The 12,825-nt window shown below is 40.2% G+C and overlaps 1 protein-coding gene across 1 annotated transcript in view; it reads right to left on the bottom strand.

The window, feature by feature from the left end:
- LOC121863295 (dyslexia-associated protein KIAA0319-like protein) overlaps window positions 1-12,825 on the bottom strand; it is a gene marked incomplete in the record, with an annotated part of 150,473 nt that overhangs the window by 112,685 nt on the left and 24,963 nt on the right.

Below are 12,825 nucleotides of genomic sequence, written 5' to 3'. Positions count from 1 at the left end.
CCATTAGAACAGTATTGCTCACACCACGTTCTAGTTTCTTAATTATTTCAAGTTTGTCACTCAATTTCAAGGTGTTCTTCTTTCTCTTTACACAACGAAGTTTATCTACAGTTAACCCTCACTTTACGCGGTCCCGCATTCCGCGTTTCCAAGGTTTACGCGGTGCCTTGCCAGAACCTCATGTGCTCACATTACGCGGTACGTGAACCCCATTACGCGGAGAGTGTCCGGCGCGGCGCTATTTTTAGATTAGCCCCACCCGCCCGACTGCCTGCCTGTGCTCCTCGCCTCTCCCTCCTCCTCCCTCCGCTTCGGCAAGCGGCGCGGTAAGGTTGCGCAGTGTGTGTCTTTGTTGCGTTATGACTGACGTCATATGACGTATCAGACCTGTGATTGGCCATGCATCCCTACCCCCCTCTGCTGCTAGCTGTAATTGGCTTAAAGTATTATGACGTGTCCACCCGGGGGATGGAGGGAGGGAGGAAAGACGACGCTTGACCTAGCCGCGGCAGTTTCATCCCTCAAGGCCACACCGTGTAAACGCGCATCCATTGTTCCGTAAAATGGCTTCCGCCGGACCACCACCCCCAGAGAGAAACCTTTCCTTACCTGGACCCAGCGGCACTAAGCCAAAGAAGACACGACGTTCCTTAAGCTACGAGGTGAAGTATACCATCATCCAAGAGTTGGAGAAAGGAACAAGGCAGGTTGATTTGGCGCGCCAGCATGGTGTGAATGAATCTACGATTCGAACAATAAAGAAGGATGCAGCCAAGATAAAGGAGCACATGAAGATCACAAAGTCTACAGGTGCTTCTATGATCAAGTATTTTCACAACCAGGTGCTTCTCAAGACAGAAAAATTACTTGTGAGGTACTTGGTGCGTCAGGCGCGACGGAACATGGTGGTCGACACGCGCTCTGTTAAGGACTACGCACGTGAACTGTACATCGCAGTGGCACGAAAGATGGGAATTACAGAGCCCAAACCCTTTAATGCTTCCTCTGGGTGGTTACAGAGGTTTAAGATCCGGAACAAGATCACCAATATAAACATTGGTGGTGAAGAAGCGAGTGCTGACCGTGCTGCGGCTCGGGAATTTCCTCCGTTTTTACGTGAGATTATGGAGGAAGGACAGTACAGTGACGACCAGGTGTTTAACATGGACGAATCTGGTCTTTTCTGGAAAAAGCTACCTTCCAAGTCCTTCGTTGTAAAGAATGCCAGCAGGATTCGGGGCCGGAAGATGCAGAAGGAACACATCACCGTCCTGTTTACCACCAATGCCTCCGGTACCTGTAAGCTCAAGTTATCGGTGATCCACACAGCACGCAAGCCGCACGCCTACAAAACCATGGACATGACCAAGCTAAATGTCCACTGGCTGACCGCACGTAAGGCGTGGATGTTCTCTACACTGTCCCTCTCCTGGTTTGATGACTGTTTTGTTCCCGATGTAAAAAAATTCTGTGAGCGACAGATTGTGCCATTCAATATTTTGTTGCTGCTGGACAACGCACCAGGACACTCGCCCCTACTGTTAGATCGTCACCCCAACGTAAAAGTGGTCTTCCTTCCTCCCAACACTACGTCTATATTACAGCCCATGGACCAAGAGTTAATCTGAATGTAAAAGCTGCATTCTCAACAAAAAAATTCCAGCTCCTGAAAGTCTACGCCAACACCAGGGAAGAGTTGCGTAACCTGAGTGACACCACCACCGATAGCAAGAGCGAAGAAGATGAGGATCAACAGTTGGAACAGCAAAAAATACTGTTCAAACAATTCTGGAGAGTATTTAACATCAAGAAAGCTGTGGACTTCTTGGTGGAGTCATGGGATCAGCTGTCTATTGCTACAATTCGTCACGCATGGAGACATGTGTTGCATGAAATACCAGGTGAGAGGAGGAGTCAATCTGTGACTGGTGAGGTTCAGACTGTTGCAGTAGCAGTGGACCTTGCCAGAGAAGCTGCGCAGACTGTTACAGTTCCAGGCTTCTCCGAGACCACCAACGACGACATCCTGGAGGTGATCAGAGATCCTGAAGTGACTGCCGACGAGATGTTGGAAGAAGAACACGTCAGTGAAGAGGAGGAAGAAGGTGCGTCAGTCTCCGAAGAACACAGTTTAATCATAGTGATATTAAGGGTGCCATGGAGTGTGCAGAGAAAATGAAGTCCTTCCTTTCCCGCGACAATGACGATGACCGCTATGAAGTCTTCCATACCCGGCTGGTGCAGGCTATGGAGCCGTACATCAAGGTGTATCACGACAACATCAACGCCAGCCGTCAGCAAAGCATAACAGATTTCTTCGCCCGCAACCCACCACAGCCAGCCCAAGCCAGTGATAGTGACAGTGAAGTTGACTTTCAGGGATTTGTCAGGGAAGCCCTGACAACTGTAAGTGACAGTGATGGTGATTCACCTAGTAATGGTGATTCACCTGAGGGCCAGTAATCTGCCCTCTGCCTCGGAACCAGTCTCCATCCCCGTATGCCGACCCATCTCTTCTACTACCGTAAGTGTTCCACCTAACTTTTAGTTTTTCTAACCTAACCTTTATTTTTCCTATGTTAACCTTTATTTTTCCTATGTTAACCTTTATTTTTCCGAACCTAACCTCTTCTATATTACTTGTTTTTTCATACCATCATAAAGTTAAGATAAAATTTTTACTACAACATAGTTGTGTGTCGTCAAAAAGTGGAGTTTGGGGATCGGCCCGGACTCCATTTCAATTAATCCCATATGTTATGTTATTCACTTTATGTGTTTCTCACTTTACGCGTTTCTCACTTTACGCGGGACCCTCCGGGTTACATTAACCGCGTAAAGTGAGGGTTAACTGTACTTTAGGAGCCATTATTATGGGCTTGTACAGTACTGTACTCTGTAAATGGAAAGAGTAGAACTCAAAATTACATATGTTGTCACAGTTTGATGGCTCGTTTTAAAGTGGCGACCACGTGGTCGCTTGTTGTCACTGTGCAGCTGTGGCCCTCACACATGCGCACATACACACAAAAGTCCGCTAGAAAAAAAAAAAAAGTTTCAATTTTCGAAAAGTCCAGATTCTCGGGTGGTCCGGATTTCTGGCATCCGGATTTTTGGACTTTTAATATATATATATATATATATATATATATATATATATATATATATATATATATATATATATATATATATATATATATATATATATATATATATATATATATATATATATATATATATATATATATATATATATATATATATATATATATATATATATATATATATATATATATATATATATATATATATATATATATATATATATATATATATATATATATATATATATATATATATATATATATGCAAGTAAATCACTGTAGGTGCGCGTGATCTAGGTATATGCTGATAACCACAAGGAAAGAAGAAAACACGAAGTTCCCAAGCGCTTTCGTGTAATTCACATCTTCAGGGGTGAGTACAGACTAAAGATAAGTACAAAACAAGGTGTATATATACAGAGGAGGGTGAGACCAGGTCCACAATGGTCAGGTATTAGGTAATGACCCTACTAATCTTTAAATAGCACGGCAACGGTAGTCAGGTCAGAGGGTAAGGTGACCCAACCTTCTCACCTGGTTACAAATCTTCTTAATTACAAAATTGTCCAGTTTGTACATGCCATTACTCAAATTCATGTTGAATGCTTCGGTATGTTTAATGAGACTAGATTCTATGATGTTCCTACTATCAATTGAATTACAAGGTAATATTGAGGAGGCATTATCCCAGTCAATGCAATGCTTGTTATCCCTCAAATGAACAAACAGAGCATTGGATTCCTGGCCTGTCCTAACATCTTGTAACTAGACTTAAACAACATAAATATAGTGTTAGGTTAGGTTAGGTACAGGGTACCGTGTTAAGTGAAAACCGCGTTAAGTGAACAACAGAACATATGGGATTAATTCCAATAGAGACTGGCCGGACCCCCAAACTCTACTTTTTCCGACACAATACCTATGTTCTAGTAAAAATAACATCTTAATTTTATGATGGTACATGCACACAATTAATACTTAAGAGAAATAGAGAAATACAGTCGCCAAGTTAATGTCCATTCAAATAATGGACTCAACTCCCTCCCCCTCTTCTCACACTACACTCCCTGGCTCTTCCCTCTTGAGAAATTATGGGGGGAAACCACTAAATTTTAATAAATAATACCTCAAACTAAAGTTAGGATAATATAATTGACATTGCTGGATTCTTTGTAAGACCAGGAATATTTTGAATACAAATGTCATATATTTTGCACAAAAAATAACATATTTATTCAGAGTAAACATTATATCTAAAATTTGTATGTCTAATGCAAAATCTATGATGTTTATATTCAAAATGATCATCATATTGTAAGAATTCCAGCAATGTAAATTATATTCTGGCTGGGTAATTTGTATGAATTTTATGAGCTAAAACAGACAGGCAGGCAGGGTGGCAGGTGGCGGGTGGGGCGAATCTAAAAATAGCATCTCGAGCGGACACCCTGCACGTATACGTGGAAAAAACCCGCGTTAAGTGAAAGTTCGGCTCTGGCGAGGCACCGCGTATACGTGAAATCGCGCTAAGCGAAACCGCGTTAAGCGGGGTATTACTGTACTTGTTTGTGCATACCATCATAAAGATAAAATTTTTACTACAACATAGTTGTGTGTCGTCAAAAAGTGGAGTTTGGGGGTCGGGCCAGTCTCTATTGGAATTAATCCCATATGTTCTGTTGTTCACTTAACGCGGTTTTCACTTAACACGGTACCCTGTGGGTTCAATTGACCACGTTAAGCGGGGTACTACTGTGTGTGTATATATATATATATATATATATATATATATATATATATATATATATATATATATATATATATATATATATATATATATATATATATATATATATATATATATATATATATACTGTATATATTTTTAACATCTAATTACTTACAGAAGCAATAAACATATTTTATATGTTGAGAAAACATAAAAGCTTTCCTTACCCTCAATAAATTGTAGCACAGGAGTGTGCAACATCTGTCAGTGAACACGCATGATTTATGACACCTCAAGTTCTATGGCTCCATTAGTCACCTTGAATCTGAATAACTGCATGCCAGGTAGCAGTTGTTCAGAGTCAAGGTGATTTATAATTTGTTAAAAAGTGCTTCAAAATGATGGAATTAGTGTAGAAGTGATAAAAGGGTTGTCATATGAAACATTTAACTATACCTTCTTTGCCAATAGTTGATCGTCTAACTGGTTGGGCCTTTCGTGTAAGATCATTAACCCCTTGTATAAGTTATTAAATTTAAGCATCTTGTGTATTTTTTTAGGTATCACGTGCTGCAGCCAGTCAGGTTGTTAAGTCACTCTGACTTTTAGAAATGACAAGTAAGTCACTAGGTATCTTTCTAATACCTGGTATCTGTCATCAATAGGCAATTTCCACAAAGCCTCCTCATCCAGTTATTTTGAACTTAGTGATGAAATGAACTTTTCATTCCAATTACATCCATTTGTATCACCTTGGATAAGACTCAAGGATCAGGGTTCCATTTCACCTAAACTTTATCCTGTAATGTTGTTGTATTTCTGTGTCAGCAAGCTTACATAGTTAGTAGTGTTATTTTGGATGTCATGGAGACTGAGACTTTATGCACAACAGGAAGATAACACAAAACATCCACAGAATCACTAATATGAAAAAAGAAGTTGAAGAATCACCAATTCAATACTTAATTAAGTCAGGATCCACTTAATATTTCTGATACAGTAGAACGTTGATTTAAAGCGATTCAATCTAAGATTACAGTGGTCCCTCAGTTAACGAACACAATTCGTTCCAGAAGGTTGTTCGTTAACCGAATCCATTGTTTCAATGGGATATTGGGTAATTGGTTCCAGTTCACCAAAAAGTACATACAAAAAGAAAAAAAAAATGCAGTAAAGTACACTTACTTTGAGGTGTGTATGTAGAAGGTTCCTGGTTGATGATGGTGATGGGAATTAGAAGTGTGGGTGGAGGAGAAGGAAGAAGAGAAGGAAGTGGGGATGGAGGAGAAATCACCTTTCAGGAGACCCATGTTTGATGCAGTAATTTCACCAATAAAATTTTAAGATCACTAGGTGTAATTCAAGATTATTTTTCTTTAAATCAACACTGCACTGTGTTATCAATATGATAACTAAAGTTCAGAATGACCAATAATTTCAATGAAAAATGCAAAAATAATCAAGACCACCAACAAAATAGTTGCTCTCTCAACAGTAAACAAAGCCAAACTGAACCTGTACAGGGAGTACTGCATATAATATTATCAATATGTTAAATAAATGTTAAAATGACTAATAATTTTAATATAAAACGAGAAACGCGTAAATGGAATAACATAACATATGGGATTAATTGAAATAGAGACTGGGCAGACTCCCAAACTCCACTTTTTACGACACAATACCCATGTTGTAGTAAAAATAACATCTTAATTTTATGATGGTATGCACACACAATTAATATTTAAGAGAAATACAGTCGCCAGGTTAATGTCCATTCAAATAATGGACTCAACTCCCCCCCCCCCCTCTTCCCACGCTCCCTGGCTTTTCCCTCTCTGAGAAATGTTTGGGTGAAAACACTAGATTTTAAGGTATAGTAATAAATAATACCTCAAATTAAAATTAGGATAATATAATTGACATTGCTGGATTCCTTGCAAGACCAGGAATATTTTGAATATACATGTCATGTATTTTGCACAAAAAGATCACATATTTACTCTAAGTAAACAAAATTCTAACTTTAGATGTAAAATTTGTATGTCTAATGCAAAATCTATGATGTTTCAATTCAAAATGATCATCATAGTGTAAGAATTCCACCAATGTAAATTATATTCTGGCCGGGTAATTTGTATGAATTTTATGAGCTAAATAAAAAATTATTCTTCACCTGCGTATATGAGTAGATGCACCGCGTAAAGTGGGAATTCCGGTTCTGGCAGGGTACAGCGTAAATGTAGAAACGAGTAAACGAGAACCGCGTAAAGCGTGGTGTTACTGTACATGTACTCAAAATAATGTACTAAATGATTAATAAAATTTTTGTCTAGTGCAAACTATAGCATGATTATATTCAAATTAATCACTGTCTTATAAAAATTCCAGCAATGTAAATTATATTCTCCCCGGTCACTTCTGTGACATTTTATAAACAAAAAACAAAAACTCAATCTAAAGGACATAAAAAATAAATAAATTCCATATATACTCGTCTATAACCCTCCCTCGTTTATAGGTCGACCCTGATTTTTTTACCAAAAAATCGTTAATTTATGATATTCCTTGTTTATAGGTCGACCCAAGTTTTTGAGGGTATTGGAACAACAAAACCTTCAGTAAAAACACTCTACGTCCTATAAACTGAGGCTCGCCGTGCCTGAAACACCGAGTGCCGAAGGCAAATTGTTTACCATTTATTATTACGACACTTTACACTGAAACGCGGGTAGTCTCAACAAAAATATTGTATATTTCCATTCAAGTATTTATTCAAGTCAATTAGGAGGGAATATTATTGTAATACAACAGTTTTTTAACTGAAAACCATTCGAAAAGCGATTACGGTAACATCTTTTGAACGAAAGAAAGTGAAAGTCATTGCTTTCGTCACGATTTTATCCCACTTTCCACTGTAATACGTACGTCATTTCAGAATAAATATTACATTTCCCTGAATGTATTATATCAAGCACAGTATGAATAGCATATCATTATAATATAACAGTATTTTAACCGAAAACTATTACAAAAACAAGTAACTTCTCTTGAACATCGGAGGGTTAGGTAAAATCTTTTGTTTTCGTCATGTATTTTATCCTATTTTACATTAAAATACATCACGTTTCAGCCAAACTACTATTTATTTCTGAGAATATATTCATTCAGGCGCAGTTTAGGTAAAATATACATGTGATGTAACAGTTTTTTAACTGAAAACGATTAAAAAAACACGTACCCTCTAACCCAATTCAAGGAGAAGACTGGGAGGACCTGTTTGGTGCTGAAGACGATGACAAGGAAAATTATTTTAATGGATTTTAATGAAAATATTCAGAAATATAGTATCGTAGTATTTATTCAAGTCAATTAGGATAGAATATTATTGTAATACAACAGTTTTTAACTGAAAACCATTCGAAAAGCGATTATGGTAACATCTTTTGAACAACGAAACAAAGCGAAAGTCATTGTTTTCGTCATGATTTTATCCCACTTTCCACTGTAATACGTACGTCATTTCAGAATAAATATTACATTTCCGTGAATGTATTATATCAAGCACAGTATGAATAGCATATCATTGTAATATAACAGTATTTTAACCGAAAACTATTGAAAATAAACGAGTAACTTCTCTTGAACATCGGAAGGTTAGGTAAAATCTTTTGTTTTCGTCATGTACTTTATCCTATTTTACATTAAAATACATCACATTTCAGCAAAACTACTAAATATTTCCGAGAATACATTCATTCAGGCGCAGTTAAGGTAAAATATATGTGTGTGATGTAACAGTTTCTTAACTGAAAACAATTCGAAAAACAAGTGTACCGTCTAGCTGATACGCAACAGCTGGTGGTGCGTCATGCAGCGTTGTAAACAATAGGAGATTGCAGTGGATTACCGGGTATTATATTAGGTGTGAAATATCGAAAAAGTTTTTATTACCAGTATTTTTTGTAGATCAATGAGCACTGTGATACCATACAGTCAACCCTCACTTTACGGGGTTAATTCAACCCACGGCGGTCCGCGTAAAGTGAGAAACGTGTAAAGTGAACAACATAACATATGGGATTAATTGAAATAGAGACCGGGCCGACCCCCAAACTCCACTTTTTGATGACACACAACTATGTTGTAGTAAAAATATTATCTTAACTTTATGATGGTATGCACACACAATTAATATAGAAGAGGTTAGGTTAGGAAAAATAAAGGTTGGGTTGAACACTTACGTTAGTAGAAGAGATGGGTCGGCGTACGGGAATGGAGGCTGGTTCCGAGGCAGAGGGCAGGCTACTGGCCCTCAGGTGAGTCACCATCACTGTCATCCACATTTGTCAGGGCCTCCCTGACAAATCCCTCAAAGTCATCATCACTGTCTCTACCTCTGTCACTATCACTGGCTTGGGCTGGCTGTGGTGGGTTGCGGGCGAAGAACTCTGTTATGCTTTGCTGACGGCTGGTGTTTATGTTGTCGTGATAAACCTTGATGTAGGGCTCCATAGTCTGCAACAGCTGGGTAGTGAAGATTTCATACCTGTTTGCGTCATGGTCATCGGAAAGGAGGAGCTTGACTTTCTCGACACATTCGATGGCACCCCTAACATTACTATGGGATAAGCGGTGTTCTTCTTGGGATGACGCACCACCTGCCTCTTCACTGACGTCATCATCATCTACCATCTCGTCGGTAGTCACATCAGGATCCCTTATCACCTCCAGGATGTCGTCGTTGGTGGTCTCGGGGAAGCCTGCAGCTGTAACACTCTGTGCAGCTTCTCTGGCAAGGTCCACTGCTACTACAACAGTCTGAACCTCACCAGTCACAGATTGACTCTGCCTAACGGCAAGAATGTCTTGCAACACATGTCTCCATGCGTGACGAACAGTTGCTACAGACAGCTGATCCCATGCCTCCACCAAGAAGTCCACAGCTTTCTTGATGTTGAATATTCTCCAGAATTGTTTTAAAAGCACTTGTTGCTCTGCCAACTGTTGATCCTCGTCGTCTTCGCTCTTGCTATCGGTGGTGGTGTCACTCAGGTTACGCAACTCTTCCCTGGTGTTGGTGTAGTCGTTCAGGAGCTTGAATTTTTTAGTAGAGAATGCAGCTTTTACATTACAGATTAACTCTTGGTCCATGGGCTGTAATATAGACGTAGTCTTGGGAGGAAGGAAGACCACTTTTACGTTGGGGTGACGATCTAACAGTAGGGGAGAGTGTCCTGGTGCCTTGTCCAGCAGCAACAAAATCTTGAATGGCACATTCTGTTGCTCACAGAATTCCTTCACATCGGGAACGAAACAGTCATCAAACCAGGAGAGGGACAGTGTAGAGAACATCCACGCCTTACGTGCGGTCAGCCAGTGGACATTTAGCTTGGTCATGTCCATGCTCTTGTAGGCGTGCAGCTTGCATGCTGTGTGGATCACCGATAACTTGAGCTTACAGGTACCAGAGGCATTGGTGGTAAACAGGACGGTGATGCGCTCCTTCTGCAACTTCCGGCCCCGAATCTTGCTGGCATTCTTCACAACGAAGGTCTTGGAAGGTAGCTTTTTCCAAAAAGGACCAGATTCGTCCATGTTAAACACCTGGTCGTCGGTGTACTGTCCTTCCTCCATAATCTCACGTAAAAACGGAGGAAATTCCCCAGCAGCAACACGGTCAGCACTAGCTTCTTCACCACCAATGTTGATATTGGTGATCTTGTTCCTCTTCTTAAACCTCTGTAACCACCCAGAGGAAGCATTAAAGGGTTTGGGCTCTGTAATTCCCATCTTTCGTGACACCGCAGCATACAGTTCACGTGCGTACTCCTTAACAGAGCGCGTGTCCACCGCCACATTCCGTCGCGCCTGACGCACCAAGTAGCTCACAAGTAATTTTTCCGTCTTGAGAAGCACCTGGTTGTGGAAATACTTGATCATAGAAGCACCTGTAGACTTTGTGATGTTCATGTGCTCCTTTATCTTGGCTGCATCCTTCTTAATTATCCTGATCGTAGACTCGTTAACACCATGCTGGCGCGCAAGATCAACCTGTCTTGTTCCTTTCTCCAACTCTTGTATGATCTTATACTTAATTTCGTAGCTTAAGGAACGTCGTGTCTTCTTTGGCTTAAGGCGGCTGGGTCCAGGTAAGGAAAGGTTTCTCTCTGGGGGCGGTGGTCCGGCGGAAGCCATTTTACAGAACAATGGACGCACGATTACACAGTGTGGCCTGGAGGGATGAAACTGCCGCGGCTAGGTCAAGCGTCGTCTTCCCTACCTCCCTCCCTCCCCGGGTGGACACGTCATATTACTTTAAACCAATTACAGCTAGCAGCGGAAGGAGGTAGGGATGCATGGCCAATCACAGTCCGATACGTCATATGACGTCACTGATAACGCAACAGAGACATGCACTGCGCAACCTTAACACGCGGCTTGCACAGGCGGAGGCGGAGGCAGGAGCAGGCGGGAGGGGCGAATCTAAAATAGCGTCGAGCCAGACACTCTCCGCGTAAAGGGGTACACGCACCGCAGAATATGAGCATTCCGGTTTCGGCAGGGTACCGCGTTAACGTGGAAACGCGGAATGTGGGACCGCGTAAAGCGAGGGTTGACTGTATATGATATAATAAGTTAACCTGTGCTAAGAACTTCAACATAGACTACTGTAAGCACGTTGTAAGGTAATTTAGCCTATTGTAAGTTGATGAGCTTCATCTGCTGAAGGAACTGCACAACTTTTCATTACTAATTGGTACATATTTTACGTTTCCATCGTTTACTGGCAGTAACTGGTAAATATTTTTCAACCTAACAAAACTATTACCCATGTAGAGGTCGACCCCCAATTTTTTGCCTAAATATTTGGTCTTAAAAACTCGAACTATGCACGAGTATATACGGTACTTCACTAGACCTTCGGCACCAACTGTCAAACATGTCACTGTCATCCCCCCCCCCAATCTTCCCAGCCAGGGTTGCGTGGTTATAGGCTTACAGTTTTTATCTTATATAATATCACAGACTAAAGTTAGGAGTATATATTGTAATTTTCATTGCTAGAATCCTTGCAAGACAGCGAATAATTTGAATTCAAACGTCATATATTTTGCACAGGAGATAAAAATTTTAGCCCTTTGTAATAAAATTAATTAGAACATGTCAGTTCAGTGACATTTTATAAGAGAAAAACTTAAAGTCACTCTTAAGGAGAGATAAATAAATAAGCACTAGACCTTGGCATCAATTGTCAAACATATCACCTCTCCACCCCCCATCTTCCCAGCCAGTAAACGAACCATTTCACAATCCCTCAATTTTAGCTGTGTTGATTTATGAGTGTTTGTTTTAACATAATACTACAAAATACAATGTTTTGTTTATTCTAGGAGATGGGCTGAGGTGCATGTGGGTAGACTCTCAGTCTTTTTAATATTTTGTGTTTCTCTTAAGTACCAAAATAAATTATTCCACTAAAACAACACTTCGATTTAGTGCGAATTCGGTTTAAAGCGACCTCTCTTGGAACGTATCTCGTGTTATATCGACGTTCTACTGTAGCAAAAACAAGTAGGTCTGGTTGGGGAAATTTCATTTAAGGTCAAGGCTCCTTTGTCTTTAACTCTGAAAACTGAAAAGACCCAAAGACTGCATGATTTTTGAGCAGGTCAATGTATTAGCCCCTAAGTTTTTATATAAATGTCAGGGCAGTACATTAAGTTTATATAATATCACCCCTTATAACTTTCCAGTGGCTATGAGGTGACATGGTCACATTACGTGATGGGTAAGTTCCTTGAGGAGCGGCCCTAAGAATGCTAGGTCAGCACATGGAAGCCGGCTACTGCAGGCACTCTTACTCAACCCCTCACCCCAACAGGACGCATTTTAGAAGAGCTATTTAACATAGCCTCCGTCCTCATTTAACACTCATAGTTACAGTGATTAAGTTACATATGAACATACGAATGGAGGAAACTGCAGCGG

Source organism: Homarus americanus, unplaced genomic scaffold (genome assembly GCF_018991925.1).
Source record: "Homarus americanus isolate GMGI-L3 unplaced genomic scaffold, GMGI_Hamer_2.0 scaffold46197, whole genome shotgun sequence".
Lineage (NCBI taxonomy): Eukaryota > Metazoa > Arthropoda > Malacostraca > Decapoda > Nephropidae > Homarus > Homarus americanus.
Note: the sequence above shows the minus strand (reverse complement) of the source record. Positions and strands in the feature narration are given on the sequence as shown.